Genomic DNA, 14,013 nt, shown 5'->3' with positions numbered 1-14,013 from the left:
AAGCGAATATAACCTTTCTGATGTTGAAAGTATCAGCGACAACGAATTACAAACGGAAAGGTAGAAAACGAAAACAGTTTAACAAACTATGAAAGAATAATCTATCAAGCGACGACGAAATTACGGCAAAGCTTACACAAGTAGGTCAGGAGAAACGGTGAAAGAAATACAGTATTATTATTTATTTTTGTCAATGGAGAATGAATATAAGATACTAATAATATATGCGTATGCATTGCTATAATATGTTAGATCCAGCTAGCAGTCAGTCATTTAGGAACGACCGTATTTCTGACATGTTAGCAGCAAAACATTTAAGCCAGTTGCTGCCAGAAGAAATATGAGATATCTACAGAGGAACAAGCCATTTTCCATTGAGGACTTTGGGAAACTGGAATCAAAAACCAACAGGATACATTTCTTATGGGATATTTGGAGAGGAGGACCATTAAGCAACGTCAAACAACTATAAAACCATAGCACCGAGAATGTTCTTGGGTATACGGTATCATGACTGAGAAGAATTTTTATGCAAGTCCTTTATCTGTCATTGTTTAAAACATCTAAGAAACGATGATAACTATACAAAATATAGTGAAACTAGGTGATACTGTCATGACAGATATGAGAGGCAAACAGACCACTTATTAGAGGTTATTATATCACTTAAAGTGGTATAGTGTTTGTAAGTCTATGGCCCGGTTTCTTCAACCTTTGTTAAATTATAACAGTGTGTTATTCCATTTTAACTGTAAACTTAACAGTTGAAGCATTTATTCAACTACTGTTAGTAGTAACAGGCTGTTAAAACCTATGTTAATTTAACTGCCCAATTTCATGCAGTTAAATCATTTAACTCTCTGTTAGGATAGAAGTATCCAATATGGCTGGTGCGTTAGATGCTGAACTTATATATCTGGATTATTTAGAAAATGATATCCATGAATACATAAACAGAGGGGATGATTTCTGTGATTTGACAGACCAGAAATTTATACAAAGGTATAGGCTATTTTCTGCTAAGCCTCACTTTTCGCTTTCAACTTACTCGTAGATCCGTTTATTTGTTTATTCTCATTAATTGGTTTATGCTGCGAAATAATTTCCAGCAGAAGGTTTCTTTCGAACGAAGAGAAATTAGTCCCACGATTTCTTTTTGTTCCAGTGTTTTCCATTTCACAACAGCAATACCAATACGCCGCTCCACGCTATTGTGATACAGACGAGGAAAGAAGCAGAAATCAAACCTGAGAGAATAGAAGGACTTCTATCCTCTCTGAATCAAACAACGGAAACAAGCGAGAATCGCAAATAAGTGAGCCTATACTTCGGTATAAGTTATGGTTAAACTCTAGAATCTCTGGTCCTAACAGAGAGTTAACAAATAGAATGTTAAAATTTGAAATGTAAAGTTGAAGAAACGCAATATTTTTAACAGCAATTCATACTTTTAACTTCCAGTTAATTAACGCTATGTTAGGTGCATTTTAACAAAGGTTGAAGAAGCCGGGCCTATATTGTAGGTACTTTTAGTTAAAATGATAACATGAAATAAGTGGGATTAATTATTTTTAATATTGTGATAAGAATTTAGTAAACGAACATATTATAAATTATATATTTATTTTTTGCAGAACATACATTGTAATTATCTTCATTATTGTAGTGTAGACCTATATTTAGACTTTCCTATAGAAAAATAGAAAGGTTAACAGTATTGCAGTATTTTTCAACCCTCTTCTATGGAAGAAGGGCGTAATTAAAAAAATTGAATGCTTTGTTCTCGTACAATATTTAAACATTAACCATGGAAATCATTGTACGGTAATCACAAGAGAACGTATTACTCTACAATATATATGAATAGCGTCATATTCCAGCAAGAGATGCAGGGTGCAGATAGATTTTGTTGATTATCTCAAAACTATGTTTTGTGAGTTACGCAATTCTTCCAGCTAACCCCTCAATTGAATTCCTCTTACGAATTCTTAGGGTTTGTAGAGGTGCCAGAATAGAAGCGATCAGTATGTTGTGCTGTCTCTCTGTGCTTCTCTGGACCACATGAGCAGCCTTGTTTCCTATACTTCGTTCCACAATGTCTCACAGGGGACGTAAACAATGCGGCAGAGAGAGGGAGAACTATAATTGCTATTAAACTAATGTCAGAGGTCACATTCAAAGCTTGTCTTGAAGTTGATCGGAGGTAGAACGCTTCAGACCGCCCAACTTCAAGAAAAGCGTGGAATGAAACCTCTGCCATTAGTTGAATAGCAATTATCCTTCTCTTTCTCTGCCGGAAATGTTTACGTCGCCTGTCAGACATTATGGAACGAAGTATAGACTCCCATCGAGTTGAATAAAACTTGATGGCACATATTCTGGTCGGGATGGAAGAGATCAAACACTTTAAGAAAGTATACTACCAGAACATGGTTTCCAAGTGCAATGGTTGTAAGGAAGTTATTAGTCCCCATTTCCAGCAGCTTTTGTAGCACATGTTAAAATTAATAACAGAAACGAAAACTAGTGAAACGAAAATAATTATGGAGATTTTCGGACACCTGCTGAGAATGATGTCTACAGATTCTTCTATCTCTCTGTAGGTCACTGGATGGTCGTTCTTTATCAAGGCTTCCACGTGAGTGACGTTTTCGTCAGTATGAATTCAGGAAGGTAGAGATATATGAATGGATGAATCCACGATTCGACACAGGCAGGACCCTAACGATCACTAGAAAACACAGACCGCTCCCCAATGACCGCACAAAGTCTCTCAAACAATAGCTGGTCGTCTCTATTCGGCATCACCGAAGATCCTACAATTACCCTGAAACTATACTTATACTCATATGTAGAATACGTTGAGTGGAAGAGAAGACCTCACAGGCCTTAACTCTGCCAGAAAAAATAAAACATTATTATTATTATTATTATTATTATTATTATTATTATTATAATTATTATTCGATTAATCTTGCTCAGGATAGGAACCAATGGCGGGCTTATGTGAGGGTGGCAATGAACCTCCGGGTTCCTTAAAAGTCACTGGAGAAGATGGAGAAGAAGATTATTATTATTATTATTATTATTATTATTATTATTATTATTATTATTATTATTAATGGATTAATCTTGCTCAGGATAGGGACCAATGGCGGGCTTATGTGAGGACGGCAATTAACCTCCGGGTTCCTTAAAAGCCACTGGAGAAGATGGAGAAGATTATTATTATTATTATTATTATTATTATTATTATTATTATTATTATTATTATTAATGGATTAATCTTGCTCAGGATAGGGACCAATGGCGGGCTTATGTGAGGACGGCAATTAACCTCCGGGTTCCTTAAAAGCCACTGGAGAAGATGGGGAAGATTATTGTTATTATTATTATTATTATTATTATTATTATTATTATTATTATTATTATTAATGGATTAATCTTGCTCAGGATAGGGACCAATGACGGGCTTATGTGAGGACGGCAATTAACCTCCGGGTTCCTTAAAAGCCACTGGAGAAGATGGGGAAGATTATTGTTATTATTATTATTATTATTATTATTATTATTATTAATGGATTAATCTTGCTCAGGATAGGGACCAATGGCGGGCTTATGTGAGGACGGCAATTAACCTCCGGGTTCCTTAAAAGCCACTGGAGAAGATGGAGAAGATTATTATTTTTATTATTATTATTATTATTATTATTATTATTATTATTATTAATATATTATTATTATTGCAAATGGCTTTTAAAAATCCAGAAAGTTCATTACCGCCTTCACATAAGCCCGCCATCAACCTATCCTATGCAAGATTAATCCAGTCTCTATCATCGTATCTCACCCTCCCTCAAATGCATTTGAATATTATCCTTCCATCTAACAGCGTATTCCGAATCTCACCGGACCGGTGGACAACAATGACGTCACGCTGCAGCGAAATAGGAACAAAACTGCTGGAAGGATCGATGGCTGTCATGGCGACTGTATAAGTTGTTGTCTGTGCTACACTAGCAAAATCTTGCGAAATTTCCGTACTGCCATCTCGTTCAAAGAAAAGAGAGCATAAACAATTTATTTCTTGAACCGGTAGTAATAACTGGTCCGTTGACATATTCGCTCATAAGCCATTAACGTATTGTTTTTACGTTGTGATCATTACAAACAATACAGCAGAACTAAAACAGAACACACCGCCATGACACAACAGTGCACGATGTCATTCGTCTGCTAATTCCCGCCCTATACAAGAACCAATCAGATTCACTGATGGCGGCTGATGGAGACTGCCACCACCTCTGCAAGCTGATGGCAGCGGTGCGACGCCGGTGGAGCATCAGTGACTCCATCGGTGAAATTCGGAACACCGTGATGCCATCAGATTGCTCAGCGCTGAGATTCGGAATACGCTCTATGTCTCGGCCTCCCCAAAGGTCTTTTACCCTCCAGCCTCCCAACTAACACACTATATGCATTTCTGGATTCGCCCATGCGTGCTAAATGCTTGTGTGTAATGCTAAATATTTGATTTCTCGTATTAGGTTTACATTACATTATAATCATTATTAGGTACATTTGTGAAATGGCTACTTGCGAAAAATTATAAATGACAATACCAATGTCTGATTAGTGTAATATGTTACTATTCAGCGATATATGCAGTGGAGGGGGAAAAAGTACTGGCCATCGTAACCCATTATCTCCTGGCTTAGTTACCTCATGAGTGATGCTGTATTTTTTCACTTATGAGTTTTAGACTTGTGTTCGAACAGTTGGCTAAACAAAACAACAATATTCAGTAAATCAGGTCTTTGTAATGACTAGAAATCACGTTATTATTTTGTTATTTTAAGTTTTCCTATAGTGCAAAGCGTGTGAATGGAGGAGTAAGTTATTTGGGACAGAACCAAACACCAAGCGGGTTCTGAGGGGTGTAGGAATAGGGGTAGTGAATGAGGGGTTCGCCATACCCGCCGATTTCTTCTGCCCCAAGTATAGTTATTTCGGTTGTTTGAGATGAAGATGTGTATCTAGAAACTATTGATAGGCTAGAAATAGCTGCTTTGGAGTCTGACAATATAACTGCATTCTTAAATTTATTGATGTGGCATAGAAGATTCCTGAGACTTTCACTTACTGCAATGATTTCTCCATCAAAACTTGTTCCATATCCAAGAGATCTATAAAGTGAGAAGAGACAGCACGTAACACCTGTACCTGCACTTTATTCCCTGGAGATCAAGGATCCATCGGTGTATAAATGAAGCCAATTTTGTGGAGGATACCTCTAAAGACAATTGTTTCATTATTTCGGTGTTTCAGTATTTCTTCTGTTAAATTTAGATTATACTCTATATTTAATAGAGTTAAAGGATTTGGTTTAATTTGTAAGTTTTCTTTTAAATTCGGGATGTTGATATTCTGTTTTAATTCTTGAACAATGGATATGAAACTTTTTTGAGTTTTTAATCTATAGAGAGAACTGTATGAATGCCAATCGTTTCCTGGTAATCAGATATGTTTTTCATATTTAATCAGTGGTTTTTCTTCTTTTGTCATTTTGATACCGTAAAATGGGGTGAATATGAACACTTTTTAACTTTAAAGTATCCTGGGTAGTATAAAACAAATGATAATTCAATAGACACTGTGAAATATCCCAAATTCAAATTTCAAATTTATTCACAATTTGCATTTGAAATGATACATATGAATAGATACCCGAAATGAGCATATGCTGGTGCTCGGGTACATTCCAGTAGTCTACATAAATTTTACAGACATCAATAATAATGTTGATGATAGAAATAATAGTAATAATAATAATAATAACAATAATAATAATAATAGAATATCCGTGACGAAGATGATACAAAGATGGTAATACAAATTAATTCATTAATAATAATAATAATAATAATAATAATAATAATAATAATAATAATAGTAATAATAATAATAATAAAACAAAAATATTTACAATAATAAAATAAATACTAAGACGGATAAAATAAAATATGAAACCACTTAGCGAGAGTTAACACAACTTAAATAAGCATATAATAACCAGAAGAAAAATGAACTCGAAAATCAACAGAAAAGTTCGTTGTATCGCAGACGACAGCAACCGCCGTATTGACATTGTGTTGTGCATTATTGGTAGTAGGGGGGAGCCGAAGGTCTACGTAACTGCCGTTCTCTTCGAATCTTCTCATATAAGTAATCATGGGAAGTTAATGCTGAAAAACAAAATGTCTACGAGTCAAAGTGTTCATTATTACCAGGATAAATACAAATAATACTGAAATATATTAATCAAGTTTCAGTTATAGATCTCTCCTTTTGTGCAAGAGGTATCATATCAAAGTCTAATTCTGATCACCATCACCGTGAAAGCCTAAAAACGCATATTACCTTGATTATGTTTGGCGTAAGCGGACGTAAGCAATTTTAGATGCTATTTGAGATTTATAATAGGGTTATTACACGCTACATTACATTTTAAATGACGAGTGAACAGTTGACCCTACCTTAATGCAGCGAAATATAGTCAACACTACGTTATATAAATGTTGAATGTTTAATATTACATTAGTAATTCTCAAACTGTAGTGTTTTCTAATGGTATTTTCATTAACTTTAATTATATCACGTTCTCTGATATTTTAACTTGTTGCATTTTTATCACAGACTATTGAGCTACGTAATTTAACAGAAATGAGATCGCCTGAGAAATTTCTTTCGACTTTTATGTGTTGTCTATCTGCCGTTTTTTTATCTGTTTAATACGTGTCCCTAAATTTCAGTCTTCAGGTTCCAACTTGAACGATATGCAATCTATATAAAGCTCATGCTCACTCGTTTGCCAGTACATAGCAACACAGTCATTGCACAGATTTTGTTGCCGTGTACAAGACTTATGAAGCCACTCGAGATCCTTTTGGGATCATAGTAGTTCACCTTACAAACTGTACAGTCATTTTCATTTTTTGCCTTTCTTTTGTTTGATGCTCTAATACAGTTCATACCACCTGTTCGCAAGTTGAAGACTGCCCTCACTCCTCTGACCTCTATCAGAGGACCTTACGTAATGTCTAGGCATTTCCTACAGTAAAACAAAAAATAAAACTCTTCCAACAAGTTGTGATCTTGTGATCTTACTCCGAAAATAAAGTGTATCGGGGTAAGATGCCTAATGCAGTTACGCGACCTAAGATGGCGAAACAAGGTCGTTGGTTATTCACAATACAAACTTGAGAACCTTCATTACACTAACCATTAAAAAAATTTGATCGTTATAACAAATTCAAGGATGTATTAAAATTTTAACATACCTTTGCAATTATTTTATAGCAGAAAAAATGAACTGTTTCCTTGTTTTTCTTCTCCTCACAACAAGAACAAGCGCAAAAATGAGTTAGCTTCCACTCTCCATTCATTCAGCTGTCTCAGTGATCATGTATACATATTGGAAGAATGTGAAACCAGCGAATAGGGATTATAAAGAATGGACACTTCGCGTCGGTACCTTTGATGTAGCCGGACTGATTTCAATGACCTTCAAGCCAGCTAGAGCGTGAGATTCTGCTTTCTCCCTAGAGTTGGCGCTGACATCACACCAGCTAGCAGTCGACACAGCGGAAATATAACACATATAATTAATACATCTAGGTACATTATGTACTCAAAATAAATTGGATCCATAAAATAATAAATCCGTTACTAACTGTAATGTCTAGACCCTAGAGATCCTTTATAATGAGAGTTGAGACGTTGACCCCGACAACAATTAAAATATGTAATGATTTGATAGGTCTGGAAATGGAAAAACAAAACTCTTACGAGAAGTAAAACCATATACCTATATTATGTTATATACAAATATTAAACGAATTCGATACTTAATTTTATAATGTATTATATTATTTTATAATATAATTTATTATATCTGAAATATAAAAATAATATTATTACAACTAGTCTGCCACTGAGAAATAAGGAAAAGCTGTTAACTTGAATTTATTTGAAGCAAAGCGTTACTGGATTATGCAATAAGGTAGGCGATGTTTGGATCGTGTGTCTCAACTCTATACTCAATTATTATCTTAGCGTATGTTCGATTACACTAACCTCTAGCGCTTGAAAGTGGAACTAAACGCCGGCACACAGAGAAACAAAACACAGGAAAATTCGCTCAGTGTCCATTCTTTATAATTCCTATTCGCTGGTGAAACTACAAAGAAATAAACATCTTCTCCCGATAATCATCTCCCCCGATTTACTCTACAGTGTGGCATAAGGACATTATAAACATTATGCTAATGAAGTATGAAATAATCTTCTTAATCTACGCATGAAAGCTAGAGCTTATTGCGCTTCTTTTCACTTCAGCTCCGGAGTGACTCACGTTATCGGCCTAGTTGGACAAGAACATCATAGGGGAAGCTGAGAGTGGGGTTGTAGATGATTTAATAAGAGGTGCTGATAGGCTAAAGGTCTGACCATTCAGCTACCGCAGAAGTCGGTACAGGTATAGTAATTCGTTAATGTTTTATGAAGCTTGTATTGTGGCGGAAGCTGGCGAATAGGGGCGTGGTTTCAAGTAGCTTTGGAGTAAGTAACAGTTGATGCAATCCTTTTGCATTATTCACAGGGTCGGTGAGGTGAGTCCAGTATAATAACATCCTTACATCGTAGTAGTGGCCGTCTTAAAGATCTGTTTGTTGGGATGTCAAGTCACTTACTGTACATAAAATAGGCCTAATATTGATGTGGAAAGTATTACAACACTCCACGTATTTATGTACAGTTGCAGACACCTCCCACACAAATATACCTTAACAAATAAGTTACTAATTTTCTTTGCCAGATAACAGCTGTGAAAAATTGAAGAATGGCGTCACAAATATTGCGTTCGGCACTCCCAGGAGGATGAACACCTCCCGGTAAGATGTCCACAGTGAAAAACATTTTTATTTTAGTAGTATTTCGTCTGCAATATCGGTCGCAAAATAATCACCATTCTTGTCAGAATCGATTTCACTAACCGAAAGACTATCAACATTGACCAATAGAGGTCATTCGTCAACATAACACGCGTAGCAGCTATTAAAAACGACCCTTGTCATTTGTTCAGTTTCTGATTAAAACAGTGCATCTCTTTCAACTAGGGTTGCCAACCCTCCCATATTTCCCGGGGATCTCCCGTATTTAGCCCTAACGTTTGACAGTCTCCCGTATTTTTCTTCTCTTCGAACATTTTCCTCCCAGTATTTTTTCAGAATGCAAAACTATATTTGAAACATTTAATTTTTTCATGATCAAAGGTGATTTATATTGTGGCGCCATGTTGGAAGATCTGGTTATCTCAGAAGTTGCGCACGCATCTAGCGCAAGGGAAGGCGCGGGGCGATGCGGAGCAGAGGTGGAAGAGGGAAACATCTAGAAACGTATGCCTCTGGAAGTTTCGCAAAGCCACGCGAACCGAAGATTCGAGAACGTGTGATTTAATAAATAAAAGGGGCGAGTGAGTCAGTCAGTTAGTCAATTGCGAGAGAGCTAGTTAGCCTTTAAGTCTTGGAGCAAAGTGAACTTGGGTTCGACGTGCAGTGAACTTGAGTAGGTCCACAACTGTGGCAGCGTCCAGGCGATTGCGGCGTATCCGGAAGTCTTGGGTTCGAAGTGCAGTGAACTGTATCTTAAAGGTTTAGGTTTCAACGTACCGTGAACTTGAGGGAGTGAGCTACAAGAACTAGCCAAGGCGAATGAACTGTGAACTGAGAACTGACAGTTTTGTTCTGCACATAGTGCTTTGTGAACATTAGTTGAAATTAAGAGTACATTGTTGTTCTTCTCAATAATACACGTGAATTATCAATGTCGTTCGTTGGAGTGCAATAACGACTACTGTGTTGCTGTGTTGAGTGGAATACCCATTGTTGTGTGACTAAAGTAGGAAATAAGTCACATTATTGTTGAATAAAAGTTACAATATTATGGAGTCACTTGTTCCAGATATGCACTGAAATGTGCAATTTCTGTGCCAGAATAGTTTCAGGGCTCACAATTTAAAATCAAACAATGTTAGAGTTAGAAATTTAAAAAAAACTAGTGAGTTGTGTTATAAGCATATCGGGGCAGCAAAGCTCATGCAGAGGGTGTTTTCTCTTATGAACTGTAAGTGAGCTGATGTTCGAAACAGGAGCACGAAACATCTAATTAAATGAGAATTGGCAATCACAGTGGACTTCAACTACTCATGCAGGGAATGTTTACAATTTGTTTGAAAGTATTACGCGAGGCAAAATGTCTAAAAAATACTCGTAATTTAAGCCTAACTGAATTGAATAATTTTTCAGTTATTTTGCATGAAATTTTGCAGATCGCTGAGTCTCCCGTATTTTCTTCAAAAACAGTTGGCAACCCTACAGTTAACAACCAGGACGAAAAGAAGAAATCTGAAGACTCACGGATCCTTTCCAGTATTCATTTGGTATTTTTAAAATGACCTCTGATATGCACTTCAGATCAGAAGGTCGGAAATGTTTCTTTCGTTCATCTTCATCTTTATTATATTCCAGATAAACTTTTTCAAATTTAAATAAGGACGATATAGAGACAATTTTATTGTGGAGAAATGAATCCACTCACTTCAAGAATTTTGTCTATTACATAAACAGTTTATCGGCAGTTCTTCATTAATAGGATGATTAGTTCCGAGTTACACATATTACCTTATATTATGATCGAAATAAAGTATTGTTCTCCATTAAGATTTCATGTTGGTTCCGAAATTGGATGACGGAGGCTTATTTTCCAGCTTGTTAAGATAAGGGATTTTGTATAATAGGACAATGCTGTCTTCTGGTAGGGTGACCAGATTCACTTCGATAAAAAAGAGGACACAAAGCTTCAAGAAGGAGGACAGAAAATATATACTTAGATTTAGGCTTAGGCCTATATTATACTTTAAATTACGTCAATATTTATTTTATTACAAAATATTTACAGTACAGATTTAGGCTTATATGATACTTAAAAGTGTGTTAATATCTATTTTATTAAAAAATGATTATTAGCTACACATTATGAAAGTCAAGAGAACTATATTATTAAAGAGGACAAAAATATCTACCGATATTTAGATTTACATTCGCACCTCGATCTCTCGATTTACTAGCTACCTATGAGCAACGACCATAAGGAGGAGCAAAGAGAGTTGTGATCGTTGGCAAAGAGTATATTCCGTCGATGCTGCTACCACCTACAGGCAACTTACTTGAAAAGGGCGTCAAATCAGATCATTTCAAAATATCAGACATATAAGTTACAAAAAGGAGGACATTTCTTGATTTTTTTTAAATCCGTCCGGACCCCGAACAGAGGCCTAAGAAGGAGGACATGCCCTGATAAAAGAGGACGTCTGGTCACCCTACATTCTGATATTTGTTATACTTCGAGTCGTACACGAGAAAAGCGCCAGGAATAAGACGCTAGTAGAATACACGCCTGAAACTTCTTCATTCTGCCAAAATTTCTTAATCGTATAGTGAGTGTACACCATATTGCCGGTCTCTTCTCTATTTTATGTAAGTAATAATATGTTTCTAAATTTAGTAAATCTTATTTATAGTTTTGTTTGTAATGAACTTAAGTGGATACGGAATCTACATATTTCCCTATGTTAAATAAAAAGAATATTTTCTCAGGATTTATTTTACTTAGGTCCATGAAATTTTTAAAATTTGTAAATCTGTGTGTTTCGAGTATTCTGAAGCTGTTTTTTTATTATTTGTTTGAGTTCTTATTTGATAAAATTAAAAAAAAAAATACAAAATAAATGGGAAATCTTAGTAAATAATAGGGTAGGGGAGTCAATTACCGGACAGATCCTATTTCCGGACACTCCTAACGTTTTGTCATTCTGTGCTTGTAGAGAATCATTTATACATTCGTTTAGCTAGTCCATAGAAAGCAATAACATTCTACAGCTGATTGCGACACATGGGAGTGAGATTGTACGTGAAATCTTAGCTCCATGTAGCGCGGAAAGTGAGCAAAGGTTAATAGAACATCTTCTTATTTCGTCCTGTTGTAATATCTTTATCTATCTATCTATCTATCTATCTATCTATCTATCTATCTATCTATCTATCTATCTATCTATCTATCTATCTATCTATCTATCTATCTATCTATCTATCTATCTATCTATCTATCTATCTATCTATCTATCTATCTATCTATCTATCTATCTATCTATCTATCTATCTATCTATCTATCTATCTATCTATCTATCTATCTATCTATCTATCTATCTATCTATCTATCTATCTATCTATCTATCTATCTATCTATCTATCTATCTATCTATCTATCTATCTATCTATCTATCTATCTATCTATCTATCTATCTATCTATCTATCTATCTATCTATCTATCTATCTATCTATCTATCTATCTATCTATCTATCTATCTATCTATCTATCTATCTATCTATCTATCTATCTATCTATCTATCTATCTATCTATCTATCTATCTATCTATCTATCTATCTATCTATCTATCTATCTATCTATCTATCTATCTATCTATCTATCTATCTATCTATCTATCTATCTATCTATCTATCTATCTATCTATCTATCTATCTATCTATCTATCTATCTATCTATCTATCTATCTATCTATCTATCTATCTATCTATCTATCTATCTATCTATCTATCTATCTATCTATCTATCTATCTATCTATCTATCTATCTATCTATCTATCTATCTATCTATCTATCTATCTATCTATCTATCTATCTATCTATCTATCTATCTATCTATCTATCTATCTATCTATCTATCTATCTATCTATCTATCTATCTATCTATCTATCTATCTATCTATCTATCTATCTATCTATCTATCTATCTATCTATCTATCTATCTATCTATCTATCTATCTATCTATCTATCTATCTATCTATCTATCTATCTATCTATCTATCTATCTATCTATCTATCTATCTATCTATCTATCTATCTATCTATCTATCTATCTATCTATCTATCTATCTATCTATCTATCTATCTATCTATCTATCTATCTATATGTATATATATATATATATATATATATATATATATAATTTGAACTGGTAATGGAAATTATGGGAAAATGGCTGAACGGAATTTAATAAATGACCCCTCATTTTGAAGCTTGGAATCCAAAGTTTTTCAGAAAAATAGCAGTTTCAGTGAAATATCAATTTTCCTACATTATTTTCCTATTTTCCAAAATCCATTTGTCGTCAGTTTTGAGAAATAATGACTTTTAAGAATAAAACAAAACACAAACACACTACAATAAAGAATAGGATATTACACGAAGGCCATGACCTGCAGGATTGCTGACATATTTAGAACTAAAATTCATTGGTTATTAAAAACTTCAAGACTTACTAAAAATAATTTACAGGTTGCGGTGTGTAAATTTCTTAGTACAGCTGTGTATTGGATATTAAAATCTACAAACTTTGAGGTGGTTTGATGACATTATTACCATTAGAAATGAAATATTATTATAATTAATGCCATGATGTGACTATTTTTCATTAATTTTACATATTAATGATATGAAAGTGAAACGTTTTGGGGTTATGCAAGTAGATGTAGAGAATATCTTAAATTAGATCTCCATTTCTATCATTTACTGAATGGCGGGTATATAGTATAGCTACATAACTACAAAACTTATGTAAGATAATAATATTGTTATTAAAAATCAAATATTTTTATAGTTATTAATCAAGTGAGGTTGGGTCTTTTTCATATACAGTAGCGTGCAAATTAATCCGAACACGATATATTTTTACATTTTCTGCCATTGTTGGCCTCACAGCTGCTCATACAGCTTTAATTGACATCTGTAGTACGTGTAATTCCATTGTTGAAGGTCTGTCATTATTTTTTTTTATAATACAGTATGTGACATTTTGCCTGTCGTTTTGTA

Source organism: Periplaneta americana, chromosome 7, assembly GCF_040183065.1.
Source record: "Periplaneta americana isolate PAMFEO1 chromosome 7, P.americana_PAMFEO1_priV1, whole genome shotgun sequence".
NCBI lineage: Eukaryota > Metazoa > Arthropoda > Insecta > Blattodea > Blattidae > Periplaneta > Periplaneta americana.
Note: the sequence above shows the minus strand (reverse complement) of the source record.